General features: G+C 39.8%; 1 protein-coding gene across 4 annotated transcripts in view; it reads right to left on the bottom strand.

The window, feature by feature from the left end:
- Positions 1 to 25,349, bottom strand: part of GRIP1 (glutamate receptor interacting protein 1) — a 795,045-nt gene that overhangs the window by 190,599 nt on the left and 579,097 nt on the right. The window lies entirely within an intron of this gene.

Raw genomic sequence — 25,349 nt, 5'->3', positions numbered from 1 at the left:
TTCATAATACAGAAGTGTTTAGGGCACCAAAGAAACTCTTCTCATACTAAAATGTGAAAGACTGGCTTTTCAAAGTGCAAAACCCCAAAAGATTATTTGCACACCTCTGTCCCTTTCTTAATTGAATAGGACAGAGTTAATTATCTCAAAAACCAATATGAATGCTGATCATCAAGGATTTTATGTTGTTGCTTGTACACTATCCCACGTTGTAGTGAATAAAATCAAACCATGCAAAGGAAGGAATTAGTTTCTCATCAGATCCTACAATGAGAACAGAGTATAGGGGGCAGGGGTAGATAATGGGGGAGGGGAGTGCTGCAGGGAGAGCAAGGAGAGCTGGCTACTAATGTCCTCAGTGATGGACAAAATGTCAGATGGGGCAGTCAAGGTTGCCAGGTCCTAGGACCTTTGTACCCCAGCAGACCATTGCTGAAAGCCTCCTTTTTCTGGCAGTCTTATAACACTGACTACATGGATTGTTGTCCTTTAAAGGAGAAGCCAAGGAAGAGTCTATGAGTGGGAATGATGTCAAACTTCATTTGCCACATTTTATAGGAGACAAAATGATGACTGAAATTCCTGAATCAAAATTCTCCTCAGGTACAGAGTTCTTAACATTATTTATCAGAAATGTTTGTAACAAAAACTCATTGCTGTATGCATTTTTCCTGCATTTCCATAAGACAGAACCAAACATCCCCTGATACATGCTGTAAAAACATATATATATATATATCACAGAGATGTAATGTGTTCAGTGATTATGCCTGACAAAGTCATTCACTGCACTGTTTTTAAATATGAAGAATAAGACTGTATAATTAAGGACTTGATTATTACAGATATTTATTTGAAGAGTTATTTTTTGAAGAATAATTTGAAGAATAGTTTTTTTCTGTTCAGAGCTATCTGAAAGGTTAATCAAAAATAAATAAAGAAGCAACTATAAAATAGTAATAGTAGACAAGCTTGGAATAAGTTTCAAATCATAAAAACTTCATTCCTGCTCTGCATTTGAAGAAGACATTTCCTGCATAAAGTGGGCTATCAGTATATAGATCTAGACTTATGGGATGTGGGCAATGTAGCTTTGTCCAGAAGGAATCTAGGTTGGTTCCTTCCTAGACTTTTGGGTTAATTTTGTTACTTCAGAAAAACCTCAATTCCTTTAGCTTCATTTTTATCTCTGTGAAAATATAAATCCATTTAGGCTATTTTCTTAAATTGGTTATAGCAAATTCTCTTTTGTTTAAAAATATGTCAATGTGCCCTGGAGCTCCGCTTCCCCAGAGACCCACCCTACCAGGGAAAGAGAGAGGCAGACTAGGAGTATGGACCGACCAGTCAACGCCCATGTTCAGCGGGGAAGCAATTACAGAAGCCAGACCTTCCACCTTCTGCAACCCACAATGACCCTGGGTCCATGCTCCCAGAGGGATAGAGAATGGGAAAGCTATCAGGGGAGGGGGTGGGATATGGAGATTGGGTGGTGGGAATTGTGTGGAGTTGTACCCCCACTACCCTATGGTTTTGTTAATTTATCCTTTCTTAAATAAAAAATAAATTTAAAAAATATGTCAAATCAGGGACTGATTTGAGAGGTGACACACAGAGCTAAGCATACATATTACCAAGTACAAGGACCCAAGTTCAAGTCTCCAGTCACCATTTGCAGAGGGGAAACTTCATGAGCAGTGAAACGAAGCTGTAGGTCCTTCTCTCCCCCTCTCTTCCTCTCTCCTTTACTATCTCCTCTTCCCCTCTCAATTTCAAATTAAAAAATTAAAAGTATATCAAATAATTCCAAAAGAGTTGAGCTTTAGGAGGCTCAACTAGGCAGTGGCACACTGGGTTAAGCACACATAGTACAAAGTGCAGGGACCCGCACAAGGATCCCAGTTCAAGCCCCCAGCTCTCCAAGTGCAAGGGGGGTTGCTTCACAAGTGGTGTAGCAGGTCTGCAGGTGTCTCTCTGTCTCTCTTCCTCCCTATCACCCCTCCCTTTTCTTTTTTTTTTTAAATATTTTATTTTATTTATTTATTCCCTTTTGTTGCCCTTGTTGTTTTATTGTTGTAGTTATTATTGTTGTTGTCGTCGTTGTTGGATAGAACAGAGAGAAATGGAGAGAGGAGGGGAAGATAGAGAGGAGGAGAGAAAGATAGACACCTGCAGACCTGCTTCACCGCCTGTGAAGCGACTCCCCTGCAGGTGGGGAGCTGGGGTTCGAACCGGGATCCTTATGCTGGTCCTTGCGCTTTGCACCACCTGCGCTTAACCTGCTGCGCTACAGCCCGACTCCCTACCCCTCCCTTTTCTATTTCTCTCTGTCCTATCCAATAAAAATGAAAAAAAGACCTTTAGGAGCAGTGGACTCGTAGTGCTGGCACTGAGTCCCATTGATAACCCTGGAGGTGTGTGTACACACACACACACACACACACACAAACACACACACACGAGTTGAATGTGCACTTACTGAGTTTCTGCTAAGAGTCATACAATGAAACTCAAAGAAGGGAAATTCGAGAAATAACGGTTAATCACAGAGGTGGCAGACCACCACGCCACAGTGTAGGTTGTGGAGAAGGTGGTCACAGAAGAGACAGTTGTGCCAACAAAGTCAACAAACACATCTATTTCATACTTTTGTCTTTTGTCTAATCTGCCTGTATGTACTGAGCAGGATTAGTTGAGCAGAACAGACCAAAACTAGAATCTAAATTAGGCAAAACCCAGGAGTAAAGAGAGAATATTATTGCAAGAAAATCAACTGAATCACAAGAATGTTAACTGCCAATAAGTATCCCTCATCCTTGAAAGACTGACTAAATCTTTTATGGTGTTTTTGGAGGGCAGAGGAGAAAGAAAGCTATTTGGGGAGGCAGGGACATGCTTCTGGAGTTTGTTTTTGGTAACCTGCACTCACCACTGAATTAATCCATCATTTTATGTCCTTTTTGGTGCTTAATGTTTGTATAATGACCTAATGACAAAGAGAAATGAAGACAGATGTATTCATTTGCATGACTTCACTTATGTATCGAGGCATATGGAACAAAACTCTGCAGTGAAAACAGCACAACTTGGGAGAATTGATATGTACTGAAAATTTCTTTCTTTTCAAATTTTATTGCAAGTATCCCTCCACAAATTAAGATGGCTATATAGCAGAGAATGTGGAATCCCCAAATTAGCCAGTAGCACAGGGAGCAGATGATGCCCATCCTGGAAAGCAATGAGATGGTTTGGGATTTGACATTTTCCCCTAACCACCATATTTAATTATCTTAGACTCAACACAACCAACAAGAATCTCACTGATAGAATGGGATTGAGTTGTTTGCTGTTTTACTTGGTTATTTCAATCTTTTTAATTACTGAATTCCAGAAAGCTTTAAGAAATGTAATAATGATGTCTGGCAAAAGCAAGAGACTAGAAAACTGCAAATAAGAAACTTTAACAATATATATGGTTACAAAGTTAATGCACAGAAAACTACAACTCTTATGTAGATAAAGAATAGCTAGTCTGAAGTCTCAACAGAAGACTCCATTTATAATAGTCAAGAAACAAAATCCCTAGGAAAAATTTTAATAAAAAAACGTGAAAGTTCTATGTGAGAAGAACTTTAAAACACTCCTGAAATGTAGGATATATGACCAAGGCAAATGGAAAACAGAAATAGCACTTATTATAAGCCAGCAATGTTTTCATAAATAGAGCATAGCACAAAGCAGATAGATCCCTATAATCTAGAAATGAATATTCTACTGGATAGCATAACCAAACACTAAAAGCGGCAATTCTTCCCTAAATTAAGCTACACAGTTCACAATATTGATGAATATGCCAAGAGGGTATCTTGAGGTATGAGATATATTTAATTTTATTATAAAAATGGAGCATGCATCCTTGCAAAGATTCTGTGAGAAACTGTATTTTCAAAGTATACTAGCTTGCTGTTTAATAAGTTGTGCAAAAAATAGTCCCTCTCCATGAAGTCTACCTAATTGACGCAACAAAGTTATGACTAGATATCACACACTCCCTTGAGGTTATAAAAGGAACCAGATTCCCTAAAATCAGGTATTTGTGGTGAGGAGGTTGGCACAGTCTCTGTGCCTGTCTCCCAAACACTGGACACATGTTCTTGTACAAAGAAAGAAAAGTACATAGGTAGAGGGTTTTCAGAATCCATGTTGGACTGCCTTGGTGTTTTATACTATATCTCTTATAGAATAAAGGTACAATATAACAAGCTTGGTTTGTGAATCTCTTGGTGTCTGAAAATCATTGCTTGTTAACTTAATCAAAAAATATAAAGAGGGGGTTGGGTAATGGCGCACTTGGTTAAGCACATGTGTTACAATGTGCAAGGACACGGTTCAAGCCCCCAGTCCCCACATACAGGAAGGAAGCTTCACAAGTGGCAAAGCTGTGCTGCAGGCGTTTCTCAGTCTCTTTCCTTTTCTCTCTCTTTTTAAAATAAATTTGTGTATTTATTTTTGGATAGAGACAGAAGGAAGTTTAAAAAAAATTTTTTAAGCATTTTATTTTTGAGAGAGATGAAGAGAGAAAGACACAGAGAGAAACACCAGAGCACTGCTCAGCTCTGGCTTATGGTGGTGCAGGGGATTGAACCTGGGACTTCAGAGCCACAGGCAGGAGAGTCTCTTTCTTTCTCTATCTCCTCCTTTTCTCTTAATTTCTCTCTGTTTCTATCCAATAAATAAATGAATAAGTAAATGTATTATAAAAATATATAACTAATGGTTGTATTTTGGGGTGGCACAGTGGATAAAACATTGGATTCTTAAGCATGAGGTCGCAAGTTCAATCCCCAACATATCATGTGCCAGATTAATGCTTTTCTTCTTTCTCTCTCTTTCTTGTTAATAAACAGAAGAATATTTTCAAAATAAAACTAATACTAAGAAGGAGAAAGTCAAACGCTGGATGACTTCACTCATATGTGTAACATAAAGAAACAAAATAAACAAAACATAACAAAAACAAACCCCTGAACTCTTGCAGTAGAAGTGAGGTTACTAGAAGCAAAGGGTGTTGGAAACAAAGAGCACTGATGGACCAAAGAGCACTGATGGACCCTGGGGAAAGATCTCTAGTATGTTGATGGTGGGCAGGGTATGCTAACATCTTTCAATGTGAATCTGTACTTCAAAAGAGAGAGAGCCCTAAAATTCATGGGTTTAAATGAACAGAGAATTACAAAGTGGACAATTACAACAATAATTGCTGAAAGTAGAAAGAGACAAGGAGTGATGCTGGCAACAAGGAGTGATCAAGGTTATGATCAAGGTAAATAAAAGGCTATGGTGGTGCATCCTGGGAAGATTGCTAACAGACTGAGGAAGTAGTAGTGTTATGGATGATTTCTGGAGGAGTTATTCCTAGCTAAGCTCACTCCTGAAGGCAACCTCAGTCAGCCAAATGGAAGTATTAATGAAGAGGAATACTAAATGGTAGGAGATTACATGAGTTTCACCAACTCAATTTGAAATTTCTCAGTTTGGACTCATATTAGAGTCACCTGGAGAACCTGGACTCACTCTGGGGCCAATGAAATCAGAATCAGGATACTTCCTGGTAGGGAAAATATATATATATATATAGAGAGAGAGAGAGACAGAGAGAGAGAGAGAGACAGAGAGAGACAGAGAGAGAAAGAGAGAGAGAGAAGGAAATGAAAAAAAGAGACCAAATTGCGACTCAGCTTAGCACATTTTGTGATGGAGATTGAACTTGGGACCTCAATCATGCAGTCTTTTCTCTACTACTGAGCTATCTCCTCAGCCAAAGATATAAATAATTTAACACCTTCAATTTTTTTATCTCTCTTGTTTTCAGCTTAGAAGAATGAAGGATGGAGATAAAGACAGGGAGAGAAATAGCCCAGATGTCCAGTGCGCAGACAGAAAACATTCACAGGGACCCCGAGCATTCTGGATAACACAGACTTGTGAAAGGAGTACAGAAGGTGGAAGCAGAGGGCCCATGACCACGGCTCAGAAGGCTTCAGCCAAAGGTATTTACAGAAAAACATTGATTCATTTATTTTCATGAGAGTGAGAGATAGAAAAATAGGTAAACAAATAAGGAGATACATACCAGAGGGATTGAACCTGGAACTCCTATGGCCTTAGGCATGCAAGTATAGTCTTTCCAAGATTTTTTTTTCTAACTAAAGTGTAAATTTTGACATAACTAGTTATGCTCATGCAGTTGCGGTAATATTATACAGCAATCTCTTGTACCCAGAACCTTGTTTTTATTTATGGAACCTTCCTGCATTACTTTGGAGATCAGTCTGGAGAACCATCAGAAGACTAGAAGTGAACCTACCCTATGACCTTGCAATTCCTCTCCTGGGGATAGATCCTAAGGAACTAAACACACCTATACAAAAAGATCTGTGTCTACCTATATTCATAGCAGCACAACTTGTAATAGCCAAAACTGGAAGCAACCCAGGTGTCCAACAACAGATGAGTGGCTTAGAAAGTTGTGATACAAATACACAATGGAATACTACTCAGCTATTAAGAATGATGAATTCACCTTCCTCACCTCATCTTGGATGAAGCTTAAAGAAATCTTATTAAGTGAGATAAGCCAGAAAGAGTGAATATGGGATCATCTCACTCATGGATAGAAGTTGAGATGTAAGAAAAGAAAGGGAAACACAAAGCAGAACTCTGGGCGGGGGTCTGGGGTTGGGGAGGAGAGGCTTTCAGGTTCTGGTGCATGATGATGGAGGAGGGTGAGAGTGCTTTGCAGAAAACTGAGAAATTAAACAAATGTATCAACAATCGTATAAACTGTAAACCATTAATCCTCCCAATAAAATTTTTTAAAGGCTACATCTGCTTAAATTAATAGGATTCAAAGAACTAAAAAAATATATAATGCAGGGAGTTGGGCGGTAGCGCACTGGGTTAAGTGCACGTGGCGCAAAGTGGAAGGGCCAGCATAAGGATCCCGGTTCAAGGCCCCCGCTCCCCACCTTCAGGGGGGTCGCTTCACAGGCGGTGAAGCAGGTCTACAGGTGTCTATCTATCTCTCCCCCTCCTCTCCTCTCTCCATTTCTCTCTGTCCTATCCAACAACAATGACATCAATAACAACAATAGTAACTACAACAATTTAAAAAAAGAAACAACAAGGGCAACAAAAGGGAAAATAAATAAAATATATATAATACAATACCACAAGCAGGGCACAGATAGTGATGCCATCAGGATACAAAACATTTCTGTCAATAAAAGGGTGATTGACATATTCCCCTTTTACAGATATACTCAAATCCTTCCTATCAAGACTTCTTTTTAAAAACCAGGAAACTCCTGTCATATTCCTTATGACGGTACCCCTCCCCCATTTTAAGAATGTGAAATAAATAGAATCATACTATGAGAATTTTGTGACTGAGTTAATACACACAGCTAATTTTCTGGATATTCTTCTAAGTTATAGTGTGTAGCAGTTGTTTGTTCCTTTTTATTGTTGGGAGTTTTCTATGGTTCAGATATATCACCATGACTATTTATTTACTTGGTGAAGGACATCTTGGTTGTTTACAGTTTGGAGCTCTAATAAACATAGTTGCTATAAATGTTCATGCAGTCTTCTGTGTGAAACAAAGTACTTGTTTCTCTGAGATAAATGCCCAAGGGTACAATCCTGGGTCATACAGTAGCCCAATTTCCCAATAAAAAGTTAAATTGTTTTTCAAGGTAGCTGTCCCATTATATATTCCCACAAGCAGTGTTAGAGTGGTCCAATTTCTTTGCACCCTCACCAATATTTGATGTGGTAGTTTTTGTGAGCTATTCTGATAACTGTGTAGTAATAACTAATAGTGGTTTAAATTTGTGGATAATTTGAACTATTTCCCTATAGGAAATATAGGACTGCTGAACATTTGTGTTTGTGTATGTGTGTCTATTTGACATCTATTTATCCTCTTTGGTGAAATATATTTTTGAACATTTTTCTAATCATATTGTTCTATTTATTTATTTATGAGTTACAAGAGTTGCTTACATAATCTAGATATTAGTCTCCTACTCAAAATGTGGTTCGCAAAGTTTATCCCAGTTTCTAGACTTCCTTTCCATCCTTGAACAAAGTGTTCTATAGAGCAAATAATTTCCTTTTGATAAAGTCCAGTTGATGATGTTTTGCTTTTATGAATTTTAACAGATTTCCTATGTTTTCTTTTTTCCTACAGCTTCTAAAAGTTTTTGCAATTTACATATGAGTTGGTGGTTAATTTTGAGCTGACCTTACACAAGGCTTGAGACTCAGTGAGAATGCATATTTATACTTTCATCTATGGATGTCCAATTGCTCCAGTAAGTTGCTGAAGATGCTATGGTGTGCCAATGATTGTTTTCAAACCTTACCAGAACCAGCTGGGCATATTTATGTGGCTTTCTGAGTTTTCTTTTATTATTATTATTATTTAATTATTGGATAGAGACAGCCAGAAATTGAGAGGGAAGGGGGTGACAGAGAGGGAGAGAGACAGAGAGACATCTGCAACACTGCTTCACCACTCGCAAAGCTTTCCCCCTGCAGATGGGGACTGGAGGCTTGAACCTGGGTCTTTGCGCATTGTAACATGTGCACATGTCACATGACTATTTTTTCTCACTTTACCTTTAAGTAGGAGTAGGAAATTTTTAAATCCACCAATGGTCATTTGGATGTTTATGACATCATTTGTGGACCATACAAAATCATCAACTTAGGGGGCCAAGTGGTGGCATACCCAGTTGAGTGCACACATTACCATGCTTGAGGACCCAGGTTTGAACTCCCGCTCCCTGTCTTCAGCGGGGAGCTTCACAAGCTGTGAAGCAAGTACTGCAGGTGTCTTAACACTCTCTTTCTCTCTCTACCTCCTCCACTCCTCTCGATTTCTCTCTGCTCTAGTCCTTTTTCCAACTATGACACCATCTCCCCAGACAATAACCTGGGTCTATCTGCATATCAGATGTCAGGCTCAGGCAAAAACTAGTAAAGTCACGGGCCCATTGGAATATACCTAAAATAGACCTACTAGCATTTTCCAAAATGGAGACCCCAAATCTTTATCTCCAATATTCCAGCCTTTAGGTTCATGATTAGTCAACATGAACCTGCTTTATATCTTAACTTTTTTTCAACCACCAGGTTCTAGATGATACCATGATGCCAGCCTGACTTCCCTGGGCAGACGACCCCACCATGTGTCTTGGAGCCCTGTCTCCCCAGAGCTCTGCCCCACTAGGGAAAGAGAGAGACAGGCTGGGAGTATGGATCAACCTGCCAACACCCATATTCAGCAGGGAAGCAATTACAGAAGCCAGACCTTCCACCTTCTTTGGGTTCTCCATTTTGGAAAAAGTTAGTAGGTCTATTTTAGGTATACTCCAAAGGGTTATAATGATTCTTGGTTCATACTCCCAGAGGGATAAAGAATAGGGAAGCTATCAAGGGAGGGGATGAGATATGAAGCTTTGGGGGTGGGCATTGTGTGGAAATGTACTCCTTTATCCTATAGTCTTGTCAACATTTCCATTTTATAAATAAAAATTAAAAAAAAATAATCTCTGTCTTATCAAATAAAATATAAAAACAAAGTGAAAATAAATGGCCTCTGGTAGTGGAGGTTGAATTGTTATGTGGAAAACTGGGGAAATAACACATGTACAAATTATTTTATTTTACTGTCAATTGAAAATCATTAATATCACAATAAAGAAGTAAAAATGACCTCTGGGAATGGTAGATTCATAACTCTGGCACTGAGCCCCTGTGGTAACCTTGGTAGTAATAAAATAATAAACTTAGAAATTAGTATTCAATGTTGCTGCAATTTTTTTTAACTTATTGAGTTTCAAGTCTTGTCTGTGGTTACCTTGGTAGGTTCAGACCAAATGATTTTGTAAGATGTATAGGTGTGGGGGCTAGACATTTCCCACTCTTATTTTAAAATACCATTTCATCTATTCAACTTCCTTTCCCTTCCCATAAGACCCAAATTATCTGTTCTATATCTACAAATCATTTTTATGTATTTATTTTTTGTGTATGGGGTTCTAATAATAGTGTCAATCAAAAAATATAGATCAATTTGGAAAGAATAGGCATCTCTCCTATGATAAATATTTGAATCCATGAACATAACGTATCTCCAATCATGTAAGCTTCTTTGCTCAAGTTTATCAGCATTTTGCAGTTTCTAGCATGCTTGTTCTGTATATGTTTTGTTAGTTTTACATTTAAGTTTTGCTTTCCTTTCTTTTTTCTTCTCCTTTCTCCCTTTCTCCTTTCCTTACTTTACCTTATCTCCCCATTCCCTTCCCTCCCCTCCCCTCCCCTTCCCTTCCCTTCCCTTCCCTTCCCTTCCCTTCCCTTCCCTTCCCTTCCCTTCCCTTCCCTTCCCTTCCCTTCCCTTTCCTTCCCTTCCTTCCATTCTTCCTCCCTCCCTCCCTTCCTTCCATCTTCCCTTTATTTTTTATAGAGTCAGAAAGAGTGAAAGAGACCAAAACATTGACGATTTCTTCAATGCAGTGGGGCCAGGCTTCAGCCTGTGTCATATGCACAGCAAAGGAACACATTATCCAAATGAGTTACTGCATGTACTCTTTAATTATTTCATTTTGAGGAAAGAAAAATAATTACAAATGACTCTATATTATTATTTTGATATAAATGTGTTCGTTGCTCATTGGATAGTTAATAGATAGTCAACTGGCTTTTATATTTCTATCTTGTGGCCTTGCTGTATTCACTGAACAGTTCTAAGAGGATTTATTTATCTTTATCATTAATTTTTTATGTATGTCGTTTCCTATGTAGACAAACATACAGATGAAAGACTTTTATTTCTTTGTTTCTAATATATATGCCTTTTGCCATTCTTGCCTAATCCATAGGCTAGAATATCCAGTACTATATAAACTAAGTTTATTGTAGATGCTCTATAATATTGAGCACGTTTGTTTGTTTTTGGACAATTTTTTTTTATATTATCATGAAGGAGTTGAGTTTTAATTTTCCTTTGCATTGACTGTGAGAGGTCATGTGAGTTTTCTCTTTAGCTCACATTGAATGGATTTTTCTTTTCTTTCTTTTTCTTTTTCTGTCTCCAGGATTATCGCTTAGTGCCTACACCACAAATCCACTGCTCCTGGAGGCCATTTTCCCCATTTTGTTGCCCTTGTTGTTGCCTTTTCTGTAGTTGTTGTTGTTATAGCTGTTGTTGTTGGATAGGACAGAGAAAAATGGAGAGAGGAGGGGAAGACAGAGAAGAGGAGAGAAAGATAGACACCTGCAGACCTGCTTCACTGCTTGCGAAGTGACCCCCCTGCAAGTGGGGAGCTGGGGGCTTGAACTGGGATCCTTATGCTAGTCCTTGCTCTTTGCATCCTGTGCACTTAGCCCACTGCACTACCGCCCAGCCCCTTGAGTGGATTTTTAATACTGAAGCACTCTTTTACATCTGTAAAAGAAATACCAATCATGTGATATGTAAATATAGATACTCTTTTATATACTGTCTTATTTATTTGATAATACTTGCATGAAGGACTTTCTTGCATTCATATTCATAAGTGATTTATATTCTGTACTACTTTCATTTGAGATCAGAAAAATAATACTAGCTTCATAAAATCAATTGAAAAATAAATTCTTCCCTCTACTAATTTCTGGAAGAGATGGTGTAAAATTGCTGCATATTCCTTTTTTTTAAATATACACTTGATATAATTTTTTTCAGTGGGTCTATATATTTTTGAAAAGCTTTTACATCACACTTCATTTACTGCAAAATAGTTACAGGGTAGTTCAGATTCTTTCATGTATTATACTTATCTCACTTTTCATCTACATTCAGTTGTGGTTTGGGCATTTCAAGTCAACTTTCAATTAAATGAGTACTTTCAGCTCAGTTGGATAGCGTGCTGTTTTTGCTATCTGTGTGACCCAGGTTTGAACCTGAGACTGGTCCCCACTGCATTGGAGGAAGTTGTCTGTCTGTCTGTCTGTCTATCTACCTATCTCCCTCTTTGTCTCTGTCTCTTTATCTGGAAAAAAAAAGTCATCCTGGAGTGAAGTTGTAGTGACAACCAAAACAAACAAACACTATCTTTGCAGGTGAACACTGGGATACATGCCTAAGCATGCAGTAGACTGAAAGGCGCTGTCTCAGAGTGTGGTGCGTGAAAAGTGACTGGTGGGAAAGAGACCTGGACGCAAACAAGGGGAGTATTCGTATTTGAGTTTTAGGAAAGTTTAGTCCGTCAGTGTTAAAGCACTGAACTAAGCAGTGGCAACAACGTATGACGTCAAGGACAAGGCATTAGAGCTGGGTCAGAAAGAGCTATCTGAAGGCCACCATAGCAATGTATTGTATTAATTAAGCTTGGCTAGGTTGTGTTAACAAATCAAAAACTGAACGATGTTTATGCTGTGCATATACAAGTCTGGTGGGTGTTCCTGGTGCTGGAGCATCCAGTTCTGCTCCAAACAGAGACAAAGGGGATTTGCATTTCCACTTGGGGACACTAGTTTGATGGTTTTCAAATTGTGCACTAAAGTGCAGCAAGATTTTAGAGTGAAATCATATGGACTAATTAAAACATTTTAGTAAAACACAACTGCATTTGATATTTGTTGGATGAACCGCTATCTACTAACCAGATGTGTAGTTCTGTTCAACTGTAGATCAGAGGTTTTTTTTTTTTTTTTTTTTTTTTTTTTTTTGTCTTTTTCAAGAAAGTGTAGGCCATGCCTCCCCTCATCTTTTCAAAGCTGTATTTTTGGTGGTTTCTGTGACTCAAGGAAGCTTTATGTGAAAACCAATGTGGAACAGGAAGTGAGGTTGTCAATGTTTAAGTTGATTTGACAAGTTGAGAAGCTATGTGTCCCCAATAAGTACATACAAACCATTCCAAAATATTTGGGTTTTTAATTTTATTATTTTGTTGTACAGAGAAAAATTGAGAGGGGAGAGAATACTGAAAGGGAGAGAGAAAGATAAGACACCTGCAGACCTGCTTTACTGCTCATGAAGTGTCTCCCTCGGTAAGTGGGAAGCGGGGGGTTTTGAGCACATGTCCATGCACTTAGCAATATGCTCTTAACCCAGTGTACAACCACCTGGTCCCTATTAGGGTTTTAAAAGATGTTTTTTTTTTTTTTTTCAAATGAATACTAAGTGGCTAAGATACAGTGCTGTTTGGATCCAATTCTTTATGTGAAAGCATTGCTACTTTACACGACTTAGAGATGCTAAGAAAAAATTACTGAAACATTGATGGCTCTGTGAGCTGAGAAAGTTTGGAAACTTCTGCCCTTGAACTTAATCCTGCCTGCACTTAGCTGGTGGAAGGGAAAAGCGCACTTTCTAAAAAGCCATAGCCTTCTGCTGCTCATATTTCAAGGACCAGAACTTAGCAGGGGAGGAGCAGGAAATTAACACCTGAGAGACTGAAATTCATCAGTAGCAGGCAACTTGAGGAGAAACTGTCCTATGTTAGAGATAAATTAGCATGTGGGGAGCAAGAAAGAGAGGGGGAAAAAGGACCTCAAGATTCTGATATCTGATTGAAAGATACTGACATCTATCATGGAGAAAGGGAATCTGGAATGTGAGAGGACCTTTCTTGTGGATTAAAGAGTAGAGATACAGGGGGAGTCAGGAGGTAGCACAGTGGGTTAAGCGCAGGTGGCGCGAAGTGCAAGGACCAGTGTAAGGATCCAGGTTCAAGCCCCCAGCTCCCCACCTGCAGGGGAGTCACTTCACAGGCGGTGAAGCTGGTCTGCAGGTGTCTGTCTTTCTCTCCCCCTCCTCTCTCCATATCTCTCTGTCCTATCCAACAATGACAACATCAATAACAACAACAACCACTACAGCAACAGTAAAAAGACAACAAGGGCAACAAAAGGGTAAATAAATAGATTAAAAAAAAAAAGAATAGAGATGCATTCATGATGGTTCACATAGTGAAAAAAGCAATGAAATTGGGGAAAAAAACTTGTCTCAGTATATGCATGTGTATGTGCATGTGATGTGTCACACTGGGGCTTCACTTCTCCAGGCTGACTTGATATTTTTTAAATTTCGGATAGAAAGACAGAGACAAAGTAGAGAAGAAGACATCATAGTACTGACACTTCCTTTACTATGGTGGGGACTATCCATGTGACTGTTTTACTAGCCCTCTTAGCACGCTTTTAAAAACATTTTGTTGGGGGCTGGGCAGTAGCAAACCCAGTTAAGTACTATTTGCAATGACTGGCACATTCGAGCCTCTGCTTCCTACTTGTAGCAGGGATGCTTCATGAGTCATGAAGCAGGCCTGCACATGTTCTCTCTCCCTCTTTATATAACCCTCCTCTCTCAATCTTTCTCTCTCCCTTCTCTCTCTTTTTTAACAGAGCTTTGGTCAGCTCTGGATCATGGTGGTGCAGGGGTTTAATCCTGGGACTTTGGAGCCTCAGGCTTGAAAGTCTCTTTGTATAACCATTATACTCTCTACCTCTGTCCCTCAATTTCTTTCAGTCTTGCAGAATAAAATAAAAAAATTAAAAAAGGGGAAAAATGCCTGTCAGGAGCAATGGATTTGTAGTGCTGGAATATAGCCCCACTGATAGCCCTAGAGACAAAATAAATATAAATATAAATATAATAATAATTAATAAAGTCATACATTTTTCAGTGCTAGTGTGGGAAAGTGTCTTGCCTTCTGCTGGGTTTCCTGCATCCACAGTGGTACGTGGCACATCAGTTAATGCTGACTAGTAACAGCTGAATGAATGAGCGCATCAGCTCCACTGCAGGGAGTTATGACCTGGTAATGAACACTGGCTTATGCAAACAGAATTACTGCTGGATGATGCAGAAGCAACATGATAAAGGAGCAGAACTTGAACAGGAGCAGAGTGATTTCCCTAAGCTTTCTTGGCTGATTATTATTATTACTTTTTTTTTTTTTTAACCATTGCCTTAGTAAGGGGGATTGAAGCTCACACCAGAATACTATAGCTGTATACAAGCATAGATTTTTTTTTGGAAAGAATATTACTGCTCACACAACAGCTTTCTCTGTATATTAATTTTGGTGATGCTGCTAGGAAGTTTATCCCCCTCAGGAAATAAACAGATGCTTTTTTTTTTTCCAATACTCATTTCAAGTTCCTCCCACCATCCCCTGGTTCAGCAAAACTGCTGGGATCAAAGCTAGGTTTCTGTGATGAACAGCTGCATTTGCAGTCTCATGTCTTCCTACCCATAGCAGAGAACAATCTCCTGGCACTGTTCAAGCCTGTGTAGTGACATGAGGGATGAACTACAATTTCTCTCATTCCCTGAGAATCTGGGCAGAAGTCAGACTCGAAGCAGGGGTGTATAGTACATAAATATTACCTATCACAAGTGTTCACGTGGAATGAAATCATGATTGGCATTTATTTCATGCAGTGAGGTGAGAGCTAGATGAACATCTGTAGATGTCTTACAGTATCTCAAAAGGTAGAGGATATACAAACAGGCAGTGTGAACCCTGATATATAAAAATGTGTGACCCTATCAATGTATGAACTTATAGATCAGGATATAAAACACAGTGGGGCAGAAAACAGAGATAGAGACTCTGTTCTGTGTAACTAATTCAGGTATCATATGTCTCCTGAAGCATTAAGAAAAAAAAATCACTGCTTAAAAAATAAGTTAGTACTCAAATTATTGCAACTTTCTACTTTTCCAAAATTAATGATAAGTGTCAGCATTTTCTGCTGATAGGCCACAACTTATTAACAAATTGTATAATTTTTCTGGGTTTCCTTATCTTTAAAAGAGATAACAGTATCTTCCTGTAAGCTGTTGTGTGATAAGAACGTCACAAAGAACTTACAGTGCCTTCTACATTGGAAGTGTCCATAGATATGTGAGCTGTGCCATTATTCTCATGATATGAGTAGAAGAATAAGTAGCTGTTGTATTTAACAGACATCTTTGGCAATCCAGTAATAACCATGAGCCCTCTTCCAAGAAAAAATTTACATACACTTTCAGGGAAATCCATAGATTTCCTTCGAATCTACCCATACCATCTACATAAGAAGCTCTGTGCATCTTAAATCAGACCATATTGATGCAAGATGAAGACAGAATATTCTCTGGTGTGGAGACATTTTATAATCTGTGTACAAAGCAGGTAGAAGTCATGGGATATCAAATAATGCCTGAACTAATCAGTCGTAACAATACGATGAAACCCACACATAGTCATGTTAGCAGAAGCAGGCAGTGACTCACCTCAGTCAGACTTCTCCCACTTTTGTTAAACAGGATGATTTCAGTGGTGGACATTTATATCTGAGAATCTAACTTTTTTTCAAAACTTATTTTTGGATCATCTTTACTTATTGGGTAGAGACACACAGAAACCAAGAGGAAGAGAGAAAAAAGAGAGACTCCTGTAGCACTGCTTCACCCTTCACAAAGCTTTTCCCCTGCAGGTGGGGGCTGGGAGCTTGGACCTGGGTCCTTGAACACTGTATCATGGGCACTCAACCAGGTGCACCACCACTCACCCCCTATATCTGAGAATCTATAAGGTCCACAAAAAAAGCACAGGTCACAGGCCATTTTCTTCTAGGAAACCATTTTATCTGTGACTTTTTAGTTGGTGGTGGTTGTAAGCCCATTCTCAGAGTTGATGTGACTGAAAACTAAATTCTTCAAGTTAAGTGTAAGCATATGGTACAGGTGGTACAGGAATTACTCTAATCTAAAATGTCTTCCTATGGAATTTAAGAACATTCATACAGTTAGTCATGGACAATTTCAGTCCAAAATATTGTTGAACATCTATTATTACCAGATTTTGTGCTAGGGACTTGCATTTAAAGATAAATAACCACAACCTTTATCTTCCTGCAATTCAGAATGTAAGTTTTGTTTAGCATACAACTATCTTTATCAGTAATTTCACTGAGATGTAGCTGGACCACAGGTTGGCCTGGGAGCCCAAAGAACATAGCAATCTGTGGTGGGCTATGGCTTTGTCTTCAGAGGTGTAACTTCTTCCTTTAGATGAGTGGAGAAAGTGTGCTGAGAATACTGCTATCATTTCCATTTAACAGTTGGAAAAAGAGAACTGTGTGTTGAATCTCTTCTTTTTTTTTAACTTTTTCTTTTTACATTTTTAAAATTTTCTTTATTTATTCACTGAATAGAGACAACCAGAAATTGAGAGGGGAGGGGGTTATAGAGAGGAAGGGAGACAGAGAGACTGCCTCACCATTTGTGAAGCTTCCCCCCTGCAGGTGGGGACCGGGGCTCAAACCTGGGTCCTTGTGCACTGCAACATGTGCCTTCAACCAGGTGCACCACCACACAGCCCCTCGAATCTCTATTTTTATTCCATGTTGTGTTGCTATCTTTTTGATAAGTATCTTTTTAAAGAAAATATGCTTTATTTATTTTATTTCAATGAGAGATACACAGGGAAAAATAGATAAGATGGTGATTGATAGATAGACAGAAGACAGCACTGACTTGTGGTGGTGCTGGGAACTGAACCTGGAACTTGCCAGCCTCAGAACATGCAACAAGTCTTCTTGCATAAGCCTTGTGTTATCTCTCCAGCCCTTGGTTAAGTTTTTGTTTGTTTGTTTGTTTGTTTTTTGTTTTTTTACTAGTGCACTGCTTAGCTCTAGTTTATAGTGGTGCTGGGGACTGAACCTGAGACCTTTGATGCCTCAGGCATTGGAGGATTTTTGCATAACCATTTTGCATTATGCAATTTCTCTAGCACCAGTAAGTAACTTAATGGGGATAATTAGGCAGGAAAAAGCAGAGCAACTGTAGTTAGGATTAAAATGGTATGATGTTTTGCCCAGGAAATCTAGCAGAATAATCAGAGATGAGAGATTATCTTCTCAAACTGGTGGGTGAGGAGAATGAACCTTAGCTGGGACACCAGGTGAGGCAGCATTAGCAGCTAGTGAGATCCAGTCCTCAGTGAGCTAGGTGGCTGAGCCAGTGCACAAGTCTGGAGGGCAACGCTTGAGTATTTTTCTGCCTGAAGAGGCAATGTAGGGAGGGCAGAACAAACAAACAAAAAAAAGACCCTTTTAAAGTAGTTAGGACAAACAAGGACTAGAATTACATTTGCTTAATCTTCCATGGATACTATGTACCCACAAGTCTACTGTGAGCTAGATAACCTGATTGAACAGAGGAATGAAAAGGAAGAAGCCTCTGAGAGCAGTGTAGAGCCGTTAATTCTTTTCAAAATTTCATACAATTTAAACTTCAAAACAACTTTGTAAAGACAACAAGTTCTCCATGTTACAGATTAGGAAACCAGGACTTGGGAATCAGTTTGTTAAACACAACTCTGTATATGTTTCCTTCCTTTTTTCCTTCCTTCCTTCCTTCCTTCCTTCCTTCCTTCCTTCCTTCCTTCCTTCCTTCCTCCCTTTGTTGGATAGAGACAGAAAAATTAAGAGGAAAGGAGGTAGTAAGAAAGCATGTCATACACACACACACACACACACACACACACACACACACACACACACACACCTACACCTGCAGCACTGCTTCACTGCTTCACTGCTTGTGAAGCTTTCCCTTTGCAGGTGGGGACTGAGGGCTTGAACTCAGGTCCTTGAGCACTGTAATGCACATGTTCTGCCAAGTACCCTACCATCTAGTACCCGTGTATAGGCTTTTCACTACACATAATCACCTTCTTACCTAAGTCAATCTATAAAATGTCAAAACTGCCAAAAAGTAATCACTAAACAGTGGAATCAAGTATGTACAGATGAAAGACTGATGAGGAGAGGGTTGAGTAAGAAGGCTAGATTCTGGGAGATTCCATGTCGGGAGGGGACAGTAAATCAGTCCCTCTCAATTGGCTACAAATATCAGAGCCATTAATTTAATCCCCCCCGTCCCATTTTATGAAACTTGATGCATTTCAAATAAAGGAACAGATGGAAAATGAATAGAGCAATCACTGCAGATAACCAAGAGGCACAGCACCAAGGGAGCCCCATGGACTCTCCCCAGAGAAGCCAGGCAGCCTGCCACAGGAACATGAGTTCTATTAGAGCCCTATTGAGAGCTCACTGGGATTGGAACTGGATGAGGCCAGGCTGCCATACATCAAGGAAACCGTCCACATCCTACTTCCTGCTTCCATTTACTTCACAAGGAGGGCAGTCTTCTCTCTTGGCTCCTCCAGTGGTCCAGATCTTTTCTTGTGCTCTCTATGAGAAACAATCAAATTTTTTGCCTCAAGCAAAAGGGTTCCCATTAAAGGGTCAGCTTTAAGTAAACTAGCAGAGAAGCCACAGTCGCTTATATTAACTCTCTGCTGAAACCTCAACTTACTATTAGTACCTTGATCACCGTATCCAACTGTCTTGTAGCCTCACTCTAGGAGAGGATTAGTTTCTTTCCATCCATCCAACCATCCATCTATCCATTCAATCTATTGAATTTCTTTTTTAAAAATATTATTTATTTATTACTGAACAGAGAGAGAGAGAGAAAGAAATTGAGAGGGGAGGAGGAGATAGAGAAAAAGAGAGAGAGAGAGACCGCTGCAGCACTGTTTCACCATTTGTGAAGCTTTCCTCCTGCAGGTGGGAACTGGGGGCTTGAACCTGGATCTTTGCGCACTGTAATGTATGCGTGTTACCGCCTGGCTCCTTCCCATTGAATTTATATTGATTATTAGCTACGTTCTTAGACAAGTTGCTATCCACCAATAAACAAGATACATTTAGTCCCTTATCTCGAGGCATTTATATTCTAGTAAGAGAGACAAATCTTAAGCGATTAAAAATTACAGCCAATGTAATTAGTACTGACTTGTGAACCAGAGGATAAGGATTCTAGATTGGGATGAACAAGGAAAGAGTTGCTAGACATATAGTCATAATTGGTTTGTTATATTCTAGAGAAAAAAAATAGTCATACTGTCTTGGCAAAGTCACTGAAATCTCTATGAACTGTAAAGGATGCTTTTCATTGATTTCAAGATAACATCACTTGTAAGGAATATTGCTTTTTCTCATTCACTACTAAGAATGTTGGCAATTAAATTCCGACAGGTTTTCTTACCACTGTTTTAAAACATTTCTCAAAAAAAAAAAAGACTTACCTATTTAACTTATAAGAGAGAGTGATGAATTAGAGTACTACTCTGCATATGTGGTACTGAGGAGAAAACCCTGAATCTCACACATGAATGGTATATACCCTACCCACTGAGCCACCTCACTGACAATCTCCCTCCTTTTTTTGTGCTGCCAGGGCCTCATGTGTGTACATGATTCCACCACTCTAGTCTTTTTTTTTTTTTCTTTTTATTTCAGTTTGAGACAAATAAAAAGGGAGAAAGAGAGACGGAGAAGGAGGCACCATAGTACTGACCCAACACCTCCCATGAAGCTTCCCCAGGTGCCTCGGTACTCCTATGGGGTACTGGGGCTTGAACAGGAAGCCTGGTGCATGGTAACAAATGCACCACACCAGAAGAGCTACTTCCTAGTCTTGATTCTTATATTAAAAATGCATATGTGTACATCTAAGGGGAAATGTAAATTAAATAAATTTGTGGAAGTTTCTCTTGCGCTCTCTCCCCCCTTCTCTCCCTTCTTCCCTTTCTCCCTCCCTATGTCTTTTCCTTTAATTTTTAAAAATTTTTATTTATAAAAAGGAAACACTGACAAAAACCATAGGGTAAGAGGGGTACCAGGACTCAATATCCCACCCCATCGCCTCCCGGTAGCTTTCCTATTCTTTATCCCTCTGGGAGTATGGACCCAGAGTCATTATGGGGTGTTAGGAAATTGTGCAGCTGTGGTCGAACATTGGCAGGGCCCACAAACCACTATATTTCCATGCAAGTATTATTAACAGATATCCACCACGTTATCCCCTCAGGGTATTACTAATTCAGTTAAAACCATTGCAACAGTTGCTAAGGATGCTTCCACCTTCCCAACATGCCCTTTGTCTCTCTCCACCCCCTTTCCTAGCCAATACTGCCCCGACTTGACACTTCCAGAATTCTCCTATAAAAGTCGCTCCTGTTTGTGCTTTCTTTCTCTTCTCTCTCTTTGCTCTTTTCTCTCCCGCGACCTGACCTGGAAAAGGGCTGTTGGGCATAGTGGGAGGCAGCCATTTTGCTAGCTCCACATGGCCCGAACGGGTGTGCTCACGCCCAATTCTGGGGGCCCTTATGAATAAAGATTTGCATCTTGCTCCACCACAAATTCCTGGTCTCTTCTCTCTCCCCCACAACGCAACCCGACAATGGGGTGCAGAAGGTGGAAGGTCTGACTTCTGTAATTGCTTCTCCGCTGGGCATGGGTGTTGACAGGTCGATTCATACTCCCAGCCTGTCTCTCTCTTTCCCTAGTGGGGTGGGGTTCTGGGGAAGCACTGCTCAGTTCTGGCTTATGGTGGTGCTGGGGACTGAACCTGGGACCTTTGGTGCCAGAGGAATGAAAGTCTTTTTGCATCACCATTATGCTATCTTCCCAGCCTGGTTAAGGTATGCTTACAATTGCTTCACATTCATTTTCTGAACCAATGTCATCGATGTCTGTGTTTCCCACATGATACTGTCCTCTGGATATTAGAACACTAGTGAGGAAGACTTCATAGCACATGTTCTGTGACGGTTCTTATACTTTTTACAGGATGCTGAGAACTGTTTGACAAATCTTGATGCTTATGCCTCTTTGGTCTGACCAAGAAATGTCAACAGAATAGTTTAAATAACAAAACACATTCCTCCCTCAAATGGTCCTTACACAGTTTGTTGCCAGAAACTTCAAGTGCTTGCAGGTATGCCACCACATCCCCAAGAAAAACCACTGAATAAGCGTATGCACACAAGGACAACATGGCTACTGCAGGTTCAAGACCTACAAGATGTATCTTCAAGGTTAAGAGCATATGTGGGGGGAAGGAAGATAGTGAAAGTGGTCTCTGAATAAATGAAATATAGTGTGCTCCTCCAAACTCTACTTTTTGTGTTTTTTAAATAGTTTAATGATTTAATAGTGATTTATAAAATTATAGATTATGAGATAATAGTGATGTAGCTCCTTACCACTCTCACCACCAAAGTTCTGTGGTAACCACCTTAGTTTTTCCAAGGCAAGGTCATAGATATCCAAGTGCCACTTTCAACTGATGTTTTTTTTTTTTTCCCCCTTTTGTTGTCATTGTTGTTTTAACATTGTTGTTGTTGTTATTGTTATGGCTGTCATTGTTGTTGGATAGGACAGAGAGAAATAGAGACAGGAAAGGAGACAAAGATAGACATCTGCATACCTGCTTCACCACCTGTGAAGCAACGCCCCTGCAGGTGGGGAGCCAAGGGCTCGAACTGGGATCCTGATGCTGGTCCTTACACTTAGTGCCATGTGTGCCTAACCTGCTGCGCTACCGCATGCCCCCCACAGCTGATGTTTTTAAGTTACCCAAGAAAGGAGGAAGCCAAGGAGGCCAACTCTGAGTCTTCTGTTTCACTTTCAGTTACTTTAATCTGTTTTCTCTTTTGCTCTTTCATGTAAGAATGTGTTTGCAAAAAGAACCCTAAGACAGCAGGAACCTCACATCTTCACTATAGAGCCCCTACTTCCCCCAGTCCTGGCACCCTTGGATAGGGCCCACTTTCCCGTATGCATCTCCCAATCCAAACCAAATAATATTGCATCCGCCGATCACAACCTAACCAAAGCAACGATTGCCATCTCAACATGCTTCACCTCAGACTGTATCCAGAGACTTCACGTGTGGAATGACAACCCTTCAGCTTCATTACTCGGGTGAGACCTTTCCTTTAATAGTACACTCTAATTTCATCTCAGGTAGTTCACTTTCTAAAAAAGTCCCATAACCTAGATATACACCAGTTTCTGTGAGAGAGAGCTTATGTGCACACGTATCCATAAACTACTGCAAAATATATACCTGAAAGCAGGATTACACTAGAGTTTGCAGTGAGTACCTCCCTAACACTTCCTCTCCACTATTCCAAGCTTGGGATCCATGATTGCTCAACAAATTGTTTGGCTTCATATGTTAACTCTCTTTTCAATCACCAGGTTCCAGATGCCACCAGGATGCTGGCTAGGCTTCCCTGGATTGAAGACCCCACCAATGTGTCCTGGAGCTCAGCTTCCCCAGAGACACACCCTACTAGGGAAAGAGAGAGGCAGACTGGGGGTATGGACCGACCAGTCAACGCCCATGTTCAGCGGGGAAGCAATTACAGAAGCCAGACCTTCTACCTTCTGCAACCCTCAACGACCCTGGGTCCATGCTCCCAGAGGGATAAAGAATGGGAAAGCTACCATGGGAGGGGGTGGGTTATGGGGATTGGGTGGTGGGAATTGTGTGGAGTTGTACCCCTCCTACCTTATGCTTTTGTTCACTAATCCTTTCTTAAATAAAAAATTAAAAAAAAAAAAAAGACACCTATGGAGAAAAAAGCATGGCAGTTTTGGCCATCCCTGGCTCTGAACTCTGCAGGTCTGTAAGAATAACGTACAGATGAAGCTTCTGGCTCTGAAAGTTCCACTGTCACGATTTCTTCCAAGCCTTGGGAGTGGTCTTAGCAATGGGCAGGTGTTCTCCAATACAGTCACATAAAAATTGAAAAGGATATTTTTTTGGCCTTTTTCTCAAAGTACCGTCTCTCCTCAAACTTCATGGTTCAGGATCCACAAGACTTAACATTCCTACTTAAGCACCTAACCTGGAAAGCTTCAGACTTTATATCTTTAAGATCGTGCGAGAATCAAATAAGAACATAAGTGTGACTCTTCTTGGCACGTTGCTAGGTGTCATACATAAGTAAAATGGCAAAGGAAGAGCCAGTCATAGTGTCACTTCACAGGTGGTGAAGAAGGTCTGTAGGTGTCTATCTTTCTCTCCCCTCCCCTGTCTTCCCCTCCTCTCTTGATTTCTTTCTGTCCTATACAATAATAGCAATAATGATAACAACATCAACAAAATGGAGAAAATGGCCGCCAGGATCAGTGGATTTGTAGTGCAGGCACCAAGCCCCAGTGATAACCCTGGAGGCAAAACAACAACAGAAAAAAACACCAGGAGTTCTTCTTCTTCCCCTCCTCCTCTTCTTCCTCTTTATTTTTTATTTTTATTTTTTATCAGAGCACTGCTCAGCTCTAGCTTATGCAAGGCATTGAACCTGAGACTTTGGAGCTGTCTATGACCACTCCCCTACCCCAGGAGCTTTACTTCTAAAGCCATTTTCTTTCTACATCATTTTGGTTAAAATGGGCTACCTTGACTTAACAAGCTGTAAAGGGACTGTTACGAAAAAAAAAAAAGAAAAATTTGGGGTCAGGCAGTGGCACACTGGGTTAAGTGCACACATTGCCATGAGCAAGCACCCAGGTTCAATCCCCTCTGATCCCCACCTTTAGAAAGGAAACTTCACAAGTAGTGAAGCAGGGCTACAGCTGTCTCTCCTTCTCTCTCCTTATCTCCCCTTCTCTCTGTCTTATCAAATAAAAAATTCTTTCTGTCCAATCAAATAAAAAATTAATAGAAGGAAACAATGACAACTGGGAGCTGTGGATTTGTCATGCAGGCACCAAGCCCCAATGATAATCCTCGTAGTGATAAGAAATAAAGTCCTAAGACTAATTTCTTTGATTTGATTTAAAACAAATAGTGGTTCAGGTGGATTGTGAAAGCCACTTTTGTACAGTGGGTATTTATGGATTTGTTTTGAGTCATGGACCTACTAGGTCCTCATCTGGAAGGTCACACCGGTTCTAAAAATAACAATTTTTCACAAGTCCTGTTAATGTATAAAGAAAAGGTTTCCTCTTTTGTGCTTTATTTAATCTTCGTTCAACTCAGTGATATATGCAAGCATATTCTTCTCATATCTGAAATCTGGATGCACATTTTCTGAAAAAAATATTACTACTGTCTTTTTTTCCCCACACTCCATATTTCCCTTTAACAAATTCATCATGTGGTCTGAATACAATTTCCACCCTTGTTATCAAGCAAGAACAGAGCAGAGGACACTTTCTTTTTAAAAAAGCACAATGCCCTACCAATGCCTTTAAAATCCATTAAAGAATACCTCACCAAGCCCAAGAGAGCATTACAATAATTGCTTCTCTTACCCAGGTGAAAAAGGACATATCTGTCAACTAATGAAGTGCAGAAGCAATTAACACCTCAACAGTCTCCTGGTAAATTGCTTAAGTTAAAGAAATAACAGGGATGTTTCATAGTTATTATA

This window comes from Erinaceus europaeus, chromosome 7 (genome assembly GCF_950295315.1).
Source record: "Erinaceus europaeus chromosome 7, mEriEur2.1, whole genome shotgun sequence".
Lineage (NCBI taxonomy): Eukaryota > Metazoa > Chordata > Mammalia > Eulipotyphla > Erinaceidae > Erinaceus > Erinaceus europaeus.
Note: the sequence above shows the minus strand (reverse complement) of the source record. Positions and strands in the feature narration are given on the sequence as shown.